General features: G+C 48.1%; 1 long non-coding RNA gene across 2 annotated transcripts; it reads left to right on the top strand.

Annotated features, from left to right (window-relative positions):
- The first annotated feature begins 3,354 nt into the window (after window positions 1-3,354).
- LOC311578921 lies at window positions 3,355-20,174 on the top strand. Of its 2 annotated transcripts, none has more exons than XR_014773003.1 (2): window positions 3,355-3,443; window positions 20,034-20,174. It is a non-coding gene; the product is annotated as an uncharacterized lncRNA (long non-coding RNA). The 2 variants fall into 2 exon arrangements; XR_014773004.1 differs by lacking the exon at window positions 3,355-3,443 and adding an exon at window positions 14,107-14,195.
- Window positions 20,175-21,249: the final 1,075 nt, after the last annotated feature.

Raw genomic sequence — 21,249 nt, 5'->3', positions numbered from 1 at the left:
CCTCGCCTTTTGTTCCCGGTATTCCCTTCCATCCGGGTCGTCCGACCTCAGTTGTGCTGAAGCCAAAGTCTGGTTTCTGGTCTCATCCCTCAGCATCAGGTCCACATGGCCAGTGTCCTCGCTCCAACAGTTTCCCCAAGCCTGCCTGACTCCACTCTGCCCAGCTTTCCTCCACGGCACTGGCTGCGTCTTCCCCACCTCTGTCACCTCTGAGTAACAGTGGGCCTGAGGCTCTATCTTTGTCCTTCTCTGTACACACTCCCACCACACTGCTTGTCATGCCGCCTGTGACTGTGATTGTCATAGAACCAATACACAGCTGTAATCCCAGCACTCGGGAGGCAGAGGCAGGCGGATTGCTGTGAGTCCGAGGCCAGCCTGGCCTACAAAGCGAGTCCAGGACAGCCAAGGCTAACACAGACCTTGTCTTGAAAAACAAAAAACAAGCAAACAAACAAAAGAACCAATACACTTTCCTGGTGAGAAGCCACTGAGGGCGCTTAGAGATTAATCAAGGGAAACTATAATAATAGCAGGTGAAGCCGGGTGTGGTGGCGCACGCCTGTAATCCCAGCACTCGGGAGGCAGAGGCAGGTGGATCACTGTGAGTTCGAGGCCAGCTTGGTCTACAATGTGAGTCTAGGACAGCCAAGGCTAACACAGAGAGACCTTGTCTCAAAAAGCAAAAACAAAAACAAAACAAACAAACAAACAAACAAAAAAGCAGGTGACTAGATCTGGCTAATACACAAAAGGGAACCAGCCCTGAACAGAAATTGTGGGTTAATAGCTTTAGGTCATAAGGAATTGAGTCAGGCTGGCCTGGGCAACAGCCATAAAGAATTCCTTGGCCACCGGGCGTGGTGGCCCACGCCTTTAATCCCAGCACTTGGGAGGCAGAGGCAGGTGGATTGCCGTGAGTTCGAGGCCAGCCTGGTCTACAAAGCGAGACCAGGACAGCCAAGGCTAGCACAGAGAGACCATGTCTTGAAAAACAAAAACAAACAAACAAAAAAGAATTCCTTGGCCGGAGTGTGCCCGGACCGCTTCCCCTGTGGAAACAATACCGTGGGGTGTCAGAACAACCCACCCCACCTCCCCACAGTCCTTGCCAGCCACAGTCATGTTTCTTTCTCAACTTTAAGTGTCCCTGGTCACAGCCTCCCTCGGGGCATTTGATCTTCTGCTGACACTTGAACTTACTCCCAATATTCACCTGTCGCTGTCATTATTCAGTGACAGCACCGTCCATGGGTAGGTGTCATACCTCGGTCACTCACTACTCATGGACCACAGCAGTCATCCTGGTTGGCTCAGGAAAAAAGCCAAAAATATCTTGTGGGGGAAATGGCCCTGTAGAAACCTGGTACCATCTGTAGCTTAGCTTTGGTCCCCAGGCAAAAAGAGGGGCTCTGGGTTAGGTTGGGATTGATAAAAAGAAAGGGGAGACAGGCTTCCTCCTTTTTGTTTTGTTTTTCAAGACAGGGTCTCTCTGTGTTAGCCTTGGCTGTCCTGGACTCGCTTTGTAGACCAGGCTGGCCTCGAACTCACAGCAATCTGCCTGCCTCTGCCTCCCGAGTGCTGGGATTAAAGGTGTGCGCCACCACTCCTGGCTTTTTTTTTTTTTTCAAGACAGGGTTTCTCTGTGTAGCCTTGGCTGTCCTGGACTGGTTTTGTAGACCAGGCTGGCCTCTGCCTCTCAAGTGCTGGGATTAAAGGCGTGCACCACCACCGCCCCGGCTCTTGCCTCAGATGTTCTTAACACTATGTTGATATTCTTGTCAGTCAGGGGTGTGTCCAAGGTGAGCCTCTCCAAGCTGAGTCCCTGGGTTTCTGGCTAGCCTGAGGCTTTTTGTTTTAGGTCATCAACCTTTTACTCTGTGTACATACTTTCTCTTTCTTTTTCCTTCCTCGTTTCTTTCCTCAGTCAGAGCTCAGTGGGCTACTCCCAAACACGTGGAGACACTCACCATAGGGAAGCTGTGTGGCTGGAGGGTAGGAGGTACTGCAAACACCGTCCCTGTGTCCAAGGAAAAGACACATAACCCAACGAGGGAGTTCTGTGCTTGTATTGCATGCTGGCTGCTGGGACAAAAAGACCAAACACAGGTGACACTAGAGAACCATGGGGTTGGGGTTGGGGGTGGGGGTGGAGACTGTTCAGATAAGGTGACCGGGCATGTTCTCTCTTGAGGAAGTAACAATGAGCTAATTGTAGAAGAGAAGTAGAACGTGACGTGCGAAGGTCATGGGTCACAAGGCCACCGTGTGCAAAGACCCTGAGGAGACCTGCTTCAGAATCCCAGGATTCGGGCTGGGCGTGGTGGCGCATGCCTTTAATCCCAGCACTCGGGAGGCAGAGGCAGGCGGATCACTGTGAGTTCGAGGCCAGCCTGGTCTACAAAGAGAGTCCAGAACAGCCAAGGCTATACAGAGAAACTCTGTCTCTCAAAGCCAAAAAATAAAAAAAACAAAAAACAAAACAAAACAAACCCAACCCAGAATCCCAGGACTCGTATGGAAGGGCACGTTCATTTCCGGCACTGTTGTAACTAATGGCACCATTTGGGTAGCTTACCCAACAAAAAGCTTGATTCTCTACTCCCAGATGGTGGCTCACAACCCTCTAACTCCCGTTCCAAGGGATCTGATGCCCTCTCCTGCTCTCTAAGGGCACTGCACGTGCAGGCAAAACACCCAACCACATAAAATAAAAATAAGCTAACCTTTACAAAGAAGGGAAGAAGGACCTAAAAGAACACCCAGAACAGCACATCTCAATGTGTATTCTCATCTCACCTCATGCCATTCCCGTAGTACAATGGCAATTCTTGGTTGTCAACTTGACTATATCTGGGATTAACTAAAAAATCCAAGTGACTAGCCGCACCTGGAGGGTTTTGTTTTGCTTTGTTTTTTCCTTGAGTCATTTGAAGTGCTAAGACTCACCTTGAGGTGGGAAAATCCACCTTAAATCTGGGCAAGTTCAGCTGGGCGGTGGGTGGGGCACAACTTTAAGCCCAGCACTCAGGAGGCAGAGGCAGGTGGATCCCTGTGAGTTGGAAGCCAGCCTGGTCTACAATGTGAGTCCAGAACAACCAAGGCTACACAGAGAAACCCTGTCTCGAAAAACAGAAAAAACAAAAAATATGGGCAAGATCATTCCTTCATTGGCATGAGATTCTGCTTGTTTGGGATTTTGGTGTTTACTGAAGACCAGTGGAGACATCCAGCTCTCTCTGGCATGAACCCCACCTTGTCCCTGGGGAATGCTTTCTCATCATGTCACAGAACCGGGAGTGGGTTGGGGGGGAAGGAATGTTGATCTGGTCCAGCCTTGCCTCATTATCATATCAATGAAAAACTGAAGGCTGAAAGACCACACAGCTGGGAGAGCTGGACTTCAGACTCTGCAAGTGATGGAGACGGAGACACATTACTAGGTGAAGACGTGTGGGAGTGGGTGCTACTGGGCGGGGTGCGTGCCAGAGAGAGCTGTGAGGAAATGCAACAGGTTTGCATCTTTTATGAATTTTTTATGCCAGGCAGGTGGCAAATGCCTCTAATCCCAGTATTCTGGGAGGCAGAGGCAGGTGGATCTTTGTGAGTTCAAGGCCTGGTGAACAAAGTGAGTTCAGGACAGCCAAGGCTACACAAAGAAGCCCTGTCTCAAAAAAAAAAAAATCATCATCATCATCATCATCATCATCATCATCATCATCGTCATCGTAGTAGTAGTAGTAATAGTAATAATAATTCAAATAAAAATTCATTGGCCTTTGTTTTTTGTTGGTTTTTTTGTTTTTTTTGTAGGATAAAGTGGAGTTTATCAGGGAAGCATGAGAGCCATTGGTACCCCAAGTGACAGAGAAAAAACTCAGGGCCTGGCTTTGACCTCCCAGAGCAAGAAACTGGTGGGTTAGCAGCAACATTTTATGGCAAGCACACTGCAGGACGCATCAGCCAGGGCGGCCCCACCTCCACACAGGTGCAGAGAAAGACTGTAGACAGAGCCAGTGCAGAGTCCACAGGAGCTGCAGGGAAAGCCTGAGAGAAAGTGATTGAGAGGTGGGGAGGATGCCGGGCATAGTAGCACACGCCTTTAATCCCAGCACTCGGGAGGCGGAGACAGGCGGATCTCTGCGAGTTCAAGGCCAGCCTGGTCTACAAAGTGAGTCCGGGACAGCCAAGGCTACACAGAGAAACCCTGTGTTGAAAAACCAAAAGAAAGGGCGCTAGAGAGATGGCTCAGCAGTTAAGAGCACCAACTGCTCTTCCAGAGGTCCTGAGTTCAATTCCCAGCAACCACATGGTGCCTCACAGCCATCTATAATATGATCTGATGTGCACTGTAGACATAATAAATGAACAAAAAAAAGTTTTAAAAAGAGAGAGGGGGGAGAGGCGGGGGAGGGGGTGGCGAGGACTGTAAAGAGTCTTAACCGTTGCCTCTTAATACCTCAAACCCACTGAAGAGTAGTTCCAAACAATGTTACTGAAAGGGGGAGATGCCTAGTGCTGTTTCCAAGAGGTCCCCTGGACTTCTCCCCTCAAGCCACATCACATCTCAGGTGCACACAGGAGAGCCCAAAGGTCACTTTGGAACAAAGAAAAACAAGAAAAAGCCCCCTTGTTCTATAAGGAAAGAAGGAAGAGCAGGAGGCTGCTGAGCCTGTCCCACGTGGCCAGTGTTCTGTACAGAGACTTCCCAGCAAGGAGCGTGGCTCAGCTCTAGGTGAGTCTCGCCCTTTGTCACCCTGGCCTCAGTGTAGTCTATTCTCCGTTCAGGGGCTGTCAATTTCCCACTTAGCGTTGCGAGTCTTGACCGATGAGACATATCGAAAGAGCTGGGGAAGTCCGAGGTTTTCTTTGCTGCTGGTGATGATCTCAACGTACTCCCAGTTCACCCAGTCCTGGTAAATCTCTCGCTGCACCCGATCCTCTTATCCCACCCACCAGGGCAGCTGCCTGAGGAAGAGTGACACAGTTCTCTTGACTAGCATCCTGAGGGCTGAGATCACAGGGATTTGCCACTATACCCAGCTTTGTGGTGTGTGTGTGTGTGTGTGTGTGTGTGTGTGTGTGTGTGTGTGTGTAGGTCTAAAACTTCAGGTGTGGTTTCTCAGGCACTGCCCATCTTTCTGAGACACTATATGTCCCTGGCCTGGGGCTCTGGACAAATAGATTAGGCAGGCTGGCCAATAAGCTCCAGGGGCCCTGGGATTACAAGTGTATATGCTACTATGCCAGGCCTTTCTTTCTTTCTTTCTTTCTTTCTTTCTTTCTTTCTTTCTTTCTTTCTTTTTCTTTTTGAGACAGGGTTTCTCTGTGTAGCCTTACCTATCCTGGACTTGATTTGTAGACCAGGCTGGCCCTGAACTCACAATGATCCACCTGCCTCTGCCTCCCAAGTGCTGGGATTAATGGCGTGAGCCACCATGTCCGGCCCTATGCCTTGCCTTTTAAGGTGTGTTCTGAGGACTGAACTCAAGTCTACACACTTGAAGGCAAGCCCTTACCAACTGAGAAATCTCCCCAGCCCTGCCACTTAAAAAAAAAAAAAAGAGGGCTGGAGAGATGGCTCAGTGGTTAAGAGCCCAGTCTGCTCTTCCAAAGGTCCTGAGTTCAATTCCCAGGAACCACATGGTGGCTCACAACCAGCTATACTAAGACTGGTGTCCCCTTCTGGCGTGCAAGCTAACATGCAGGCAAAACACTGTATAAATAATAAATAAACCTTTAAAAAAAAGATTTACTTATTTATGTATTATATGTATATGTGTGATGTGCATGTAGCTAGGGACATCAGAAGAGGGCATGAGATCCCCGGAGACTACAGATACAGATGGTTGTGAGTCGGCCATGTGGGTGCTGGGAATTGAACTCAGGACCTCTAGGAAAATCAACCAATGCTCTTAATCTCCGAGTCATCGCTCCAGCCCCAACTTACTCTTTATTAAAGTTGGGGGCGGGGCGTCTCCCAGTGTTGCCCGTGTTAGGGACTTGGGCTCATGTGATCCTCCTGCCTCTACCTCCTGGGTGCTAGGATGACAGGCATGCACTACTTTTCTCCAATGGGATTATATCTTAATCTTTTTCATTTAAGAAAACTCATGTGCTAGCTGGTTTGGGTGAATGCTTGACTCCAAATGCAATTGGTTTCCTGCCATCCTCACAGCGAGAGGCTGTCGAGAGCTTCCTTGGAGACTGGACCCAGCAGCAGCAGAACCCTGCCTTGGCAAGCCAGTCTGGAATTGCTACATGGGCACGTGGTCTTCTCTGGCTTCCACTGCTTCCCTTTGGAATCATGCTCCAGCCTCCTTACGTCATCACTGTGAGACCAAGGGCAGCCACCATTGCAGTGTGGCTCTGCATCTCTGGCCACGGTGGACTGGTTCAGAGTAGGCACTGAGCCCACCTGGGCCACTTATGAACCTTTCTACGCCAGCTCGGGCAGGGTCTGAGGACAATCGATCTCTAGACTGCCTCCGGGAGTAAATCTATCAGATGGAAAATCTAGAGCTGGAGGCAGTGGCTTTATTAGCCTGGATGAGTGAGAAGGAGAAACTTCAGAGGCAAGCGAACATAGGTCAAAATTCAATGGCATTCCTCCATCTGGCTCAGTTCTTTTCCTGGGGCCTAGCTGCCTAACCATAGCCTGGCTACTCTACCTTTCTTTGCTAAGCAGAATAACAGGCCTCCCTTTTGCTTAGGCTAGTTTTGAGTTGGTTTATTGTCATTTGCAACCCAGAGAGTTCAGGCTGGTCAAGTAGACCAGCTCCTTCACTGTGCAGCTGAAGAGCCAGATGCTGAGGAAGCCCCGGCCTCCTTAGGGCTCAGCTCAGTGACGTTAGGCTACACTCCAGTCAGACAGTTCCCAGCACAGCTGCTGCTCCTGTGAGGCTTCATGGTGGTTTTTGTTTTTGTTTTTGTTTTGTTTGTTTTTTGTTTTGTTGCCAAGACAGGGTTTTTCTGTGTAACAGGCCTGGCTGTCCTGGACTCGCTCTGTAGACCAGGCTGGCCTTAAATCCGGAGTACTGGGATTAAAGGTGTGTGCCAGCACTGCCTAGCCTTGCTTTACGGCATTTAAAAAATATGTATATTTATTTGTGTGTGTATACACACACACACACACACACACACACACACACACACACACACACACAGACACACACACACATGTTTTCCTTTTTTCTTTTTTTTCCAGAGCTGAGGACCAAACTCAGGGCCTTGCGCTTGCTAGGCAAGCGCTCTACCACTGAGCTAAATCCTCAACCCGCCCCCCCCCCCACACATTTTTTCAAGACAGGGTTTCTCTATGTAGCCCTGGCTGTCCTGGACTTGCTTTGTAGAGCAGGCTGGCCTCAAACTCATAGTAATCCACCTGCCTCTGCATCCCCAGTACTGAGATTAAAGGTGCACACCACCACGCCCAGCCCTATATTTTTTGTCTGCATGTATATCTGTGTGAGTGCCAGATCCCCAGGAACTGGAGTTACAGACAGTGGCAAGCCACCGTGTCAGTGCTAGGAAATGAACCCAGGTCCTCTAGAAGAGCAGCCAGTCTTCTTTTTTGTTTGTTTTGTTTTTGTTTTTTGGAAACAGGGTTTCTCTGTAGCCTTGGCTATCCTGGAACTCTCTTAGTAGACCAGGCTGGCCTCAAATTCGCAGAGATCTGCCTGCATCTATCTCCCTAAGTCCTGGGATTACAGGTGTGTACCAGTGTGCCTGGCACAGCAAGTGTTCTTAACCATCTCTCCAGCCCAGGTTCATAACATTGTGTTGTTGTTGTTGTTTGTTTTTCGAGACAAGGTTTCTCTGTGTAGCCTTGGCAATCTTGGACTCACTTTGTAGACCAGGCTGGCCTCGAACTCACAGTGATCCACCTGCCTCTGCCTCCCGAGTGCTGGGATTAAAGGCGTGCGCCACCGCACCAGGCCCGATTCATAGCATTTTTAAACCTAAGGGAGATCTCCAAAATTATCAGTTAGAGGGAAATGTGTGGTGGGGTATCCACCATAGAAAACTGCTCAGACATGGGTTTAAGCCAATAGACAGTCTCTATTAGCAGGCCAGCGACTAAACTGGGTGTTTGGGATCCCAGTGTCACAATGAGCCTTTCTCAGGGTAAACTTTTAAGCCACAAAAACCAGGTTCTGGGTTGACGTACTTCAGTTAACAAGAACAGTTAGCTAGAAGTAGAGCCACAGAAGCTAAAAATGCAAGGTTAGTACATTCTGTTGCTTTTCTAGAAGTATATAGACTTCAATAGATGAGGCCTTTGTTTTAGTTTTGGCAGGTGATGCTGTCTAGGTGCTGAGTTATACAGCCTGACTGGTACTTCCATCATGGAGTCTGTTGAGCTAAAGCCCGAGGGCTCTGTGGCAAAGGGAACGGCACTTCCTCCTAGCCACAAAACAAAAGAGAAAAACAAAGCAAAACAAAAAAGGTAACTATGGGAATATAACTGGAGACCCGGGACCTGAAAGTTGGCAATAGAAAATTGAGGATGGAAGACAGCATCCACCTGGTGAGAGGCCGGCGGGGACAGCGCCACACGGCACTCTCAGCCCTGCTCTCACACCGGGAAGACAGCTGGAAAGTCTGTCTTTTATCTCTTTTTGCAAAACAGTCACGCAGGATTCACAGGAAATGGAGCCAGTCAGCGCCTTCCTAAAGACAGCTAAAAAGAGATCAGAGAGCCACGCAGGTGCTGGCTGCCTGTGGCTCCCCAGGCCTAGCTGACCTCAGAGTTCACCACTTCTTTAAACAGAAAGCAGATGGTATATGGAAGAGGCCAGTTGCCCTCTCTGCAGAACGGTGCAGTTCCCTGCATGTGCCCTTAGCTCCCGCACCTGATGTCACCTTTGCATCCAGCTCCTTCACTTGCTAGACTCAGCCCTCCTTCCTGTCCCCACAGTGCCCCAGCACGCCCACAGGACTGCAGAGTGGCTAGTCAACCTGAAAACCCCAGGGCAACAGACAGGTGCAATAGGTCCCTCAGGCACCGGCCAGATGTCACAGCTACTTTTACAGTTAATGATAAAATGTTCTGACAAAAGCAACTCAAAGAAGATTTTTTTTTCCCTCACAGTTTGAGGTTTAGTCCATCAAAGTGGTAGTCAAGGTAGCAGGGGCTTGAAGCTACACTGTATCTGGGTTTAAAACAACAATAAAGGCAGAAACTCCTCTCTCCTCTCTCCTCCTCCTCCTCCTCCTCCTCCTCCTCCTCCTCCTTCTTTTGGTTTTTTGAGACAGGCTTTCTCTGTGTAGCCTTGGTTGTCCTGGACCAGGCTGGCCTCAAACTCACAGCAATCCGCCTGACTCTGCCTCCTGAGTGCTGGGATTACAAGTGTGCGCCACCATGCCTGGCTCTTTTGTGCTTCTTAGACAGCCGAGATCCCAGCCAAGGAGTGGTCCCACCTACCATGGCTGGCCTTCCCACCTCCACAGCCATGGAATGGTGGTCCCCAAGACTTAACTCACTACAGGCAACTTTTGCAACCCCATGAGGAGGAAGTGGCTGAGGGATACACAGGTAGGTGAGCCTCCTCCTCTCAAGGGCCAAATGTTCACCCAGGCCAGGCAGATTCTCATGGCCGCCACCCAGGAATGCAGGGGAACCAGAGGCTCAAGTCCTGGCACTTCCTAGCCAGCCATCAGTGACCAGGATGCAGGGAGCCTGGGGAGGAAGTCTCAAAGCCCGGCCCCAGGAGTATTCAGTCTCATCTCAGAGCATTTGGAGAGGCCCTGGTACCCATCTGCATCTGGGTTCCTCCTCTGTTCCTGTGGGTCCCAGAGCATCCAGTTATCTAGCCTGTAGCCCACTCTGAAGATCCCCTTAACTCAAAATCCCGATTCTGACCAACAAAAGCATGCCATAACCCCTTTTTGTTTTCTTTCTTTTTCTTTTTGATCATGTTCTCACTATGTAGTGCTAGCTGTCTTGGGACTCCCTGTGTAGACCAGGCTGGCCTCAAACTGACAGAGATCCACCTGCCTCTGCCTCCCAAGGGTGATGGGATTAAAGCCATGCCCCAATACAGTGGAACCATTTTGCTGCTGCTGCTGCTGCTGTTGGTTGTTTTTGTTTTTCTGAGATGGGGCTTCTCTGTGTACCCCTTGAATTAAAAATAAATAAATAAATAAATAAATAAATAAATAAATAAATAAATAAATAAAAAGCTGGGCTTGGTGGTGCACGCCTGTAATCCCAGCACTCAGAGTTAGAGCCAGGCAGATCACTGTGAGTTCAAAGACAGCCTGGTCTACAAAGCAAGTTCAGGACAGCCAGGACTACACAGAGAAACCCTGTCCTAAAAAACAAACAGAAGAAGTAGAAGAAGAAGAAGGAGAAAAGGAAAGGATATGACTGTTCCTATGTATACAGGAGAACATTTCTTTTTAAAAAATATTTATTTATTTATTATTTATACGGTATTCTGCCTACATAGATGCCTGCACACCAGAAGAAGGCACTAGATCTCATTACAGATGGTTATAAGCCACCATGTGGTAGCTGGGAATTGAACTAAGGCCCTTCTGAAGAGCAGGCAGTGCTCTTAACCTCTGAGCCATCTCTCCAGCCCCCAAGAACATTTCTTACAGATATCTGGAAGAACACAGGCAGAGGCAGATGCATAAGTGCAGAGTGGTCACAATCTTGAACCATGTAGGGAGATGGGGAGGAGAGGGAAGGGGAGAAAAGAAACCCAAGTACAGCAGCCAGGATGTTAAAGGTACAAAGAGGGTAGTAGGGTAACCAAAATATATGGATTATTTGGGGAAGGGCAGTGTAGCCTCTAGGCTGGAGAGTTCAGGGTAGAGGGTGGGTATGCCAGCCTAACCCTGTAATAGGGACTGAGGGGTGCTGGGAGAGACTGGAGCTCAGGTCCACTTTGATATATTAAATAGGCACCTCAGCCATTTGTCCTGGGCTTAAAAGTTAACAGCCCTCAAACTCAGAGATCTGCCTGCCTCTGCCTCCCAAGTGCTGCCACCACTGCTTACCCATTTTTTCTTTTTTATGACACAGGGTTTCTCTGTGTAGCCTTGGCTGTCCTGGACTCACTTTATAGACCAGGCTGGCCTGGAACTCACAGAGATCTGCCTGCCTCTGCCTCCTGAGTGCTGGGATTAAAGGTGTGCGCCACCACTGCCTGCCTCTCACTGTTTGTTTTTGAGACAGGGTCTTGCTCTGTCAATCAGGCTGCCTTGGAACCCACAGAGATCCACCTGCCACGGTCTCCCAAGTGTTGGGATTAAATGTGTGCATCAGTGTCTTAGTCAGGGTTTCCACTGCTGTGAAGAGATGCCATGGCCACAGCAACCCTTATAAAGAAAGCATGTGACTGGGGCTGCCTTACAGTTTCAGAGGCTCAGACCATTATCATGGCGGGAGGCATGGCAGCGGGCCGGCAGACACGGTGCTGTTCTACATCTTGATCCAAGGGCAGCGAGGAAAGACTGTGTGTCCACTGGGTGTAGCTTGAGCATATATGAGACCTTAAAGCCTGCCTCCACAGTGACTCATTTTCTCTAACAAGGCCACACCTACGCCGACAACGCCATACCTCCTAATAGCCTCACTCCCTATGAGCCAAGCAGTCAAACTCATGGGTCTATGGGAGCCACATCTATTCAAAGCACCATGGTCCCCAGGTGCAGTGGTGGCGCACACCTTTAATCTCAGCACTGGGGAGGCAGAGGCAGGTGGATCCCTGTGGGTTCAAGGCCAGCGTGGCCTACAAAGTGAGTCCAGGACAGCCAAGGCTACACAGAGAAACCCTGTCTGGAAAAACCAAAAGTGCACCATGGTCACCATGCCCAGTTTATTGCCCTTTTTAGACAGGATCTGTATAAAAGCTAAGTGAACTCCCAGGCTCCATGTGCTTGCTAGCCTGGGTTTGGTCACGCAGTACCCTTTTCAGAAAAAGAAATTGCCTTGCTGAGTTACTGCCACTTTGTTCCTGTGTTTCTTTTTGTGATACCAAGAATATTTGCTTTCAACAGACATTCAACATTGTGGTGCCTCACAATGACCTATTTTCAGTTTTGAGCTCAGCCTGTGGCTGGCATCAAGAGCCTAATCAACTTTTTAAAAAAAGTTCTTTTTTGTTTTTCAAGACAGGGTTTCTCTGTGTAGCCCTGGTTGTCGTCTGCCTCCCAAGTGCTGGGATTAAAGGCTTGTGCCACCACCACCCGACGAGAAAACAGCTTCTTTTTTGTATTGTTTTATTTTTCGAGACAAGGTTTCTCTGTGTAGCCTTAGCTGTCCTGGACTCGCTTTGTAGACCAGGCTGGCCTCGAACTCACAGAGATTCACCTGTCTCTGCCTCCCGAGGGCTGTAATTAAAGGCGCGAACCACCATGCCCGGCTTGTAACAGACTGTCTTATTGCCTGGAGTATACAAAGACAAAAGGAGATTCTGATTAAGAAGTTATTCAAGACAGAGTCAGAGTGTCCATTGGAAAGAAAGCAGAGCTGACACTTTTAGGAACAGAAATGGACTGTGTTGAGTACAAACTATCCAGCCAGTTTGTTTTCAGTAACCCCAACATCAAAGGAATGTGCGTCTGTGTTAAGAGCTTAATTTGAAACTTCAGGACTCCAAGCTCCAGGAGAGCCGGGCTCTACCTTGGAGTTTACTGAAGAAATGATGTGACTATCACATGCTCAGCGTTTATAATATGTGGTTGCCTTGTGGGGAAGAATTAAGAGATGCATTTGGAAGTCAAGCCAGCCTATGAAAAATCCCGAAAGCACGGTCCCTGTACTCTCTGTAAGGCACAGAACCTGAGGAGCCATTGGCTTCTTTGAGTCTCTCTTCTGTGCTGTACGGGAAACTCCTACCCTGCTCTTAACGCTGCAGTTGCTTGTGCTGGAACCAGCTCCGTGGCCATTGCTCTGCTGGGGTGGCAGGTGTGCACCCATAGACCATATCGCTTGAGAGTGTGTCTCCTGGGCTTTCTCAGACTTTTGCCAGCTCCCAGCGTTGAGCAGAACACCTGTGGGTAACAGTGTAGTCTCCCACCCCTTTCCCCTCACCTCTGCCGTGGCCTTTTATCCAAAAATGTGATCATCGGGGGCCTCATTTGCCGACCCTTCCAAGTTTGAGTTCTGGCTTATGGCATCAGGAGTGGGAACCACGGGCCTGGCTGGGTTCAGTCTCCCCCGCCCCCCCAGGGCGTGCTTCCCTTCCCCACAGTTTGCTTAGACTTCTCGGTTGGAAGCTCTTGTGACAAGCGGCCAGCTAGCTCACTTAGCCCGGATGTATGGAGACTATGTGTCAGAGCTTTTGTGTCCACTTCTGTGTACACGTTAGAGGAGGAGCTAGGACAGTCTCCAGCTCTCTCTCCCCCGCAGCTTACACCAGCACTGTGTGATGGGCAGTGGCCTGGCCTCCTCGCCTGGTCAGCATTTTGATAAGAGTTTCTTCTTAATTTATGGAGGTTGCGCTATTTATTTATTTATTTATTTATTTATGGTTCTCGGAGACAGGGTTTCTCTGTGTTGCCTTGGCTGTCCCAGACTCACTTTGTAGACCAGGCTGGCCTTGAACTCACAGCGATTCTCCTGCCTCTGCCTCCCGAGTACTGGGATTAAAGGCATGTGCCACCAGGCCTGGCTAGTTTTGTTTTGAACGGAAAAGTCTTATTTAAACCCTTTTGTATGAGTCGCCATCTTGTTTGCTTACAACTTGGAAACAACAGTTTGTTCTTACAGAGAAGATCCTGCCGCAGTGGGATCACTGTCGGAGCGCAGGGCTGTGGAGCAAAGCATGGAGGTTCTTACAGTACAGTTCCCAGTGTGCATAAGCTTTCTGGTTCCTAATGAAACTTCTAAGTTTTTTTTAATGTTTTTATTGCCAGTTTCTTTCTTTTTTTCTTTTTTTTCCTTTTTTTGTTTTTGTTTGTTTTGTTTTGTTTTCAAGATAAGTTTTCTCTGTGTAACAGTCCTGCCTGTCCTGGTCTCACTCTGTAGACCAGGCTGGCCTCAAATTCACATAGATCCACCTGCCTCTGCCTCCTGAGTGCTGGGATTAAAGGCGTGCACCACCACACCTGGCCACTGCCAGTTTCTTGAGCCGTGGTTTTGCTGTATGGTGCAGGCCAGCCTTGAACCCCCAACCCTTCTGCTGCAGCTTCCTGAGCCGTGTGCTGCCATAGCTGATTGACTTGCGTTGGCATCTTAGGTAAGTTGTGAGTTCTTTTGCGGAAGACTGAGTCCTCATGGAGCCGAATTTAACGTTCCCTTACTAAACTATCTACCACCAAAATGCACCAACTAATAGTTTCATATGAATGTTGATGCTTTTGTATCGTAAGTTGAATTGTTGGTCCATCCATCCGTCCTAAATTTGTGCAGTTTTGTATGTAGAGATTGAGTTAGCAATTAAAAACACATATCTTTGTGATCCTTTAAAAAAAAAAAGAAAAGAAAAAAATGAAGCCGGGCTTGGTGGCACACGCCTTTAATCCCAGCACTCCAGAGGCAGAGGCAGAGGCAGGTGGACCTCTGAGTTTGAGGTCAGCCTGGTCTACAAAGCGAGTCCAGGACAGCCAAGGCTACACAGAGAGACCCTGTCTCGAAAAACAAAAACAACAAGGAAAAAATGTGAATTTGGGATGGTGCAATTTGTCTCGTAACCTGTTAAATGAGAACTTACAATGTTTGCAAGTAGCTAGCTATACGTAGTTCATGCGTGGGACCAAGAGCTTGAGAACAGTGTGGACTGCACAGTGAGCCTGTCCCAGGATGAATGTCCCGGGCCTATTGGTACACACACATTCCAGCTTCTAATGAGCCTGAAGCAGAAAATCACAAGTTCAAAACCTGCTGGGGCTACAAAAGTAAGCTCAAGGCCACTCTCAGCAACATAGCGGACTCTGTTTCAAAATTAAAATATTTCTAAAGGATTGGGAAATTGGGAATGTAGTTCAATGATAGAGGTTTTGTCTACCTGTAAGAGACCTTCTTTCTTTCTTTCTTTCTTTTTTCTTTTCTTTTCTTTCTTTCTTTCTTTCTTTCTTTTTCTTTTTCTTTTCTTTTCTTTTCTTTTCTTTTTTTTTTTGAGACAGGGTTTCTCTGTGTAGCCTTGACTGTCCTGGACTCACTTTGTAGACCAGGATGGCCTTGAACTCACAGCAATCCACCTGCCTCTGCCTCCCAAGTGCTGGGGTTAAAAGTGTGCGCCACCACGCCCAGCAAGAGCCTTTATTATCAATCCCTGGTACAAATACACACCACACATACACACACACACACACACACACACACACACACACACACACACACACACTTTGCAAATACTCCCTTGTTGGATTCAGCTTCATCTTCTGGCCTCTGAAGATGGCCTCTACACACACACAAGATGCACAGACCATTCATGCAGGCAAAAACACTCACAAAATAAATGATAACCATAAAATAAGTAACAAATAACCCAGGGAGACTAAGGAATCCATTAGAAGCCTCCCTGTGGGATGCTCCTTGTCCTCTGCTGCCACCTGCTGGTAGTAATAGGAACGACAGAGACACAGCAGAGGAGTGCTGTAAAAACTCAACAGGGGGATAACTCAGGAGAGGTGAGTGTGAGCCTCTGGGGAAGAGCCGTCTAAAGGGCCTTTTTGGCTCAGGGACCAAGGGGATAATTACATATTTTATCCATCCATCTATCTATCTATTTATCTATCTATCTATCATTTGTTGGTTTTTGCAGCCAAGGTTTCTCTGTGTAGCTCTGGCTGTCCTGAAATTTGCTCTGTAGATGAACTCAGACATCTGCCTGTTTCTGCCTCCCGAGTACTGGGATTAAAAGCATGCACAATCACCATCCATATTTATTTTGTTTTTTCAAGACACGATCTCACTATGATAGATCTGGCTGTCCTGAAACTTGCTCTATAGTCCAGGCTGTCCTTAAACACCCGAGTGCTGGGATTAAAAGAGTTCACCACCACATCAGACTTTTATTCTATTTTTAAATGTTGGTTATCTTTCTTTTTTAATTTGTTATTATTTTTAACTTTTTTTTTTTCCGAGACAAGGTTTCTCTGTGTAGCCTTGGCTGTCCTGGACTCACTTTGTAGACCAGGTTGGCCTTGAACTCACAGCGATCTGCCTGCCTCTACCTCCCTGAATGCTGGGATTAAAGGCGTGTGCCACCACTGGCCAGCATTAAAATTTGTTTTTATTTGTAAGTATTATTATTTTATGTGTATAAGTGTTTCTGCCTGCGTGTATGTCTGTGCACCATGTGCATGAAGTGGACAGAAGAGGGCGTGGGATCCCCGAGAACTAGAGTTGAAACTGGAGAGCCATCAGGGGCTGGGAATCCAACTTGGGCCCTTTGGGAAAGCAGCCAGTGCTCTTGACCCGTGAGCCCTCTCTCCATCCCCTAGGGGTCATGACCCTAGGTGTTGGGGACGATAGGCCATATGACCAATGTTCAGCCAACTTGTCCAAGTCTGCACCTTTAAGTCTCCGTATTTCCCAGAGCTTACCTTTCACCAGAAACTAGCTGACCCTGTTGTGAGTCAGCAGCTAAACACAGATAGGGATGGAGCGGCCCTGTTGTGAGTCAGCAGCTAAAGACAGACAGGGATGAAGAGACCCTGTTGTGAGTCAGCAGCTAAAGAGAGATAGGGATGGAGCGACCCTGTCGTGAGTCAGCAGTTAGACTAAAGCTAGATGAAGACAAAGCAAGATACCCTGCGTAGCAGGACGTCATGACCCTGCCTGGAACTCCCTATGTTTTGAGAAAAACCCGCAACTGCGTTGCTATAGCGATATGCTTCCCTGCCTTCTGAATTATAAAAGCTGCTGCCTAACTAATAAAGTTGAGAGCTTGATCAGTCAGACTTGCTCTCCTTCCTTGTGTCTTGCATTTCTCAACAGGTGACCTCCCTCCCGCGTTTTAGTCGAACCCTGCAGGTCAGGAGCGCCTAGGGGTCATCCTAATAGCTCTAGCTCTGTCTCCACACTCTCCAGCCAGCCAGCCAAAATCAAGGTAGATCAGTGTATTTCCCAAGGCTGAGCTGAGCCTTACCTTAGGGACAAAGTCAGAATTCTCTCCCAGAACCCTGAGGTCTAAGTCCAGGCCTGATTTGGACCTTGATCCCAGTGATGCCTCTGGACTAGCAGCCCTTTGGAGCACCTGGAGACTTGGTAGGATTTCAGGGTTTAGGGTCTTGTGGTAGAGTGCCTACCTAGCAGGGGCAAGGCCGTGGCTATGACGCCCTGCATGGCAAAACAATAAAACCATGATGATGATGATGACAAAGAATAAATAAATCACAAGAAAGACAGGGGGCTCAGAATGCACCGGAAATGCACTGAGCCAGCATGTTCTAAGGCCCCAGGCAAAGAATGTAAGAGATTCCTTTTGAATATCTTGCATACAGCTCTCCTCAGAGGCCTGTTGTGATTTTAGAGCAGGTGTGCTGGAGCGGCGTTATAAAGCTGCTACACACTGACTGGCTGGCAATCCAGACAGTGTAGGACAATTTCAAGAAGAAATTGTTTCTGTAGACCAGGCTGGCCTTGCACTCAGAGAACCACCTGCCTCTGCATCCTGAGCTCTGAGATTAAAGGGGTGTGCCACTGTGCCCAGCTTTGTTCTGTTTTTAATTGTTGGGAATCGAACTCAGGGCCTCTTTTAGTTTTTGTTGTTGTTCGGCTTTTTGGGTTTTTGTTTGTTTGTTTGTTTGTTTGTTTGACATAAAGTCTCACATATCCTTATCCTTGGAGGCTGACCTCAAACTTGCTAGGTAGCCCAAGGTGGCTTTTGAACTTCTTTTTTTTTTTTTTTTTTTTTTGGTTTTTTGAGACAAGGTTTCTCTGTGTCGCCTTGACTGTCCTAGACTCGCTTTGTAGACCAGGCTGGCCTCGAACTCACAGCGATCCGCCTGCCTCTGCCTCCCGAGTGCTGGGATTAAAGGCGTGCGCCACCACGCCCGGGCTTTTGAACTTCTGATCTTCCTGCCCCTACCGTGTTGTGGGGTCCACTTAAACCCAACAGAACTCAAATGCCAGCTCAATTTATTGTAATCAAGTCGCTACCGGTGGGTCAGGTCCACAGAACAGACTCGGGAGCTTAACTGTGACCCTGAAGGGACATGCTACAGATTATTTAACGGATGAAACCATAAAGCAAGGAGGAGTGGGGTGGGCTGTTGCATTGTCCAATCACATCTTAACATAAAGGGTTAATCATGGGAGTTTCCACCAATTAAGATAGGAGTAGGGCTGGGGCGTGGTGGTGCACGCCTTTAATCCCAGCACTCCACTCCAGATGCAGAGGCAGGCAGATCGCTGGGAGTTCGAGGCCAGCCTGGTCTACAAAGTGAGTCCAGGACAGCCAAGGCTACACAGAGAAACCCAGTCTCGAAAAACAAAACAAAACAAAGAAAGGAGTAGGCTCCTGGGCCTGAGAATTTGAACTCAGTTTGGCCCTGTCAGCAGCAAGAAAAAGAAGTTGTCCTTGAAATGGCTGGACTCAGACAACTGTGTCCTTACAAGTTGTCCCTGAGACCTCGGGTCTCAGACAACTGTCTCCTTATAACAGAAGCTGTTCAGCTATTGGGAAGTCCCCAGCTGCCCTAGGGCCGGGGATCTTGAACTTAGTTTCTCCCTGTGATTAACTGGAGTCTGAAAAGGAAATGGTAGCATTTAGAATAAATGTCTTCTACTTGTTCCCAACAACATGAGTGCTGAGATTACAGGCATTTGACATCATGTGTGATGCTGGGGGCTGAACCCAGGGCTTCTACATGCTAGGCAAGTATTCCCTTAAGAATCATTTGTAAGGGCTGGAGAGATGGCTCAGCAGTTAAGACCACACTGTCTGCTCTTCCAGAGGTCCTGAGTTCAATTCCCAGCAACTACATTGTGGCTCACAGCCATCTATAATGTGATCTAATGCCCTCTGCTGGCAGACACTGTATACACATAATAAATAAATCAATCTTAAAAAAGAATCATTTGTAGGGGGTTGGAGAGATGGCTCAGCAGTTTAGAGCACTTGTTGCTCTTGCTGAGGTCCCAGGTTCAGTTGTCAGCACCTACATGGTGGCTCACAGCCATCTGTAACTCCAGTTCCAAATGATCTGACAACCTCTTCTGACCTCTGTGGTCACCAGGTACGCACATGGTGCACATTAGCCCCTACAGGCAAAAGCACTCATACATAAAAGATGAAATAGGTCTAAAAAAAAAAAAAAGAATAAAATTTAAATTGTAAATTCCAAAGTGGGGAAATGTATAGGATATAAATTGATTTTTCTTTCTTTCTTTCTCCCCCCCCCCCACCCCGCTCTGTTTTTTTTTTTTTTTTTTTTAACACAGGGTTTCTCTGTGTAGCCTTGGCTGTCCTGGACTCACTTTGTAGACCAGGCTGGACTTGAACTCACAGTGATCCACCTGCCTCTGCCTCCCGAGTGCTGGGATTAAAGGCGTGATTTTTCTTTTACCTTTATTTTATGTGTATGAGTGTTCTGCGTGCACGTATGTCTGTGCAACACATAACCGCTAAGTGTGACATTCCACATGGGTGCTGGGACTCAAACCCCAGATCCTCTGAAAGAGCAGCCAGTGCTCTAATTTCTTCAGCCCCTTATACAGCTTTTGAGACAAGGCCTTACAGTGTAGCCTGGAACTCTCTCTTTCTCTCTGTAGACCAGGCTGCCCTGGAACTCGTAGCGATCCTCCTGCCTCTGTCTTCCAAGTGCTGGGATAAAAGACAAACACCACAACGCCCAGCGGGTATAAAGTGATGTCGTGATTATCGACGTGTGGCAGTTTGAGTAAGAATGGCCGTCGTAGGCTCAGGTATTTGAATGCTTAGTCATTAGGGAGTGCCACCACTTGACGGGGCCTGGAGGTGTGGCTTTGTTGGAGAAAGTGTGTTATTGGGGGCGGGGGGTTCAAATGTTCAAGTAAGGCCAAGAGTCTCTCTTTGCCTGCCTGTCCTTGCCTTGCTAACACATCGACTCCTTCACCGGCCTTACAGCCTACTTCTTTGGGATTCTAGCACATTCTGAAGACCAGCTGAGACGTCCACCCTTGTGGACTGAGCAGCTATTGTATTCGTGGACTTTCCAGCCACAGTCAGCCATTGTTGGACCTGCTGGACAATAGCTTGTAAGCCATCCTAATAAACTCTGTGTATATAGATTCATTCTATCAGCTCTGTTACTCTGGCGAGCCCTGACTAGTACACAATGATTAAATCAGTCTAGTTAATATATCTTAGGAATTTTAAACACAGATCAAAAGTTGGGAGCCGAGATGTCACTCGGTCGCTACGCTGCTTGCGTCATACTCTGGAACCTGTGAGTTTGAGCCCCAGCACCACGCAAACCCAGCAGGATGGTACATAGCCATAATGCCAGCGTTTAGGAAGTAGGTGCGAGTGAGTCAGCAGTTCAATGTCGTAACAGGGATTTTTGAGTCCAGCCTAGACTACGTTAAAATCTTAGCTGTGACTTCTCTTTGGTGGCAGTAGCTGTTCACTTGTTAACTGAAGAACTTAAATTAGGAGATACTTGTAGCTGTATTATCTGTCACTGTGCTACAAGTTGCTACAGAGTTTGGCAATTTAAAGAGAATTATTTATTATTGTGTGTAGTGTTCTGCCTGCATGTACACCTGCTCACCAGAAGAGGGCACCAGATCTCATTATAGATGGTTGTGAGCCTCCATATGGTTGCTGGGAATTGAACTCAGGACCTTTGGAAGAGCAGCCAGTGCTCTTAACTGCTGGGCCACCTCTCCAGCCCAAGTTTGGCAATTTAAAACAAATGTTTGTCATCATGGTTCTGAGGTTGGCATCCTGGCATGGCTTAAGCTGATTGTGCGAGGCTGATTGTGTGACTGAGAATCTCCTAGGATGTCATGGTCTGGCCAACAGGGGAGCCTGCTGCATTAGAAGGCTGGAGGACTCAGTCTAAACTCTGTCATGGCTGCTGGATAGAGAGCTCTGTTTCTTACCATGAGCCTTTCTGGAAGATGCCCAGGTGTCCTGATAGCAGGCTGGCACCCCAGTGGTATGTGATTCAAGAGAAGCAAAAATGGAAGTCCTTCATGACCTTTCATATTGTGAAATATGACTATTTATTACCATATTTTATTGTTATCACAGACGAATCTTGTGCGGAAAGGTTGGGAGTGGTCTTCCCTGTGGGTAACAGCACCAGGCAGTAAGGATTGGTGGGTGCCATCTTGGGGGCTCCATCAATGGACAACTA

The sequence above is a fragment of the Acomys minous genome (assembly GCF_964271855.1).
Source record: "Acomys minous genome assembly, chromosome: 12".
Lineage (NCBI taxonomy): Eukaryota > Metazoa > Chordata > Mammalia > Rodentia > Muridae > Acomys > Acomys minous.
This window is presented reverse-complemented; position numbering and strand designations above follow the sequence as displayed.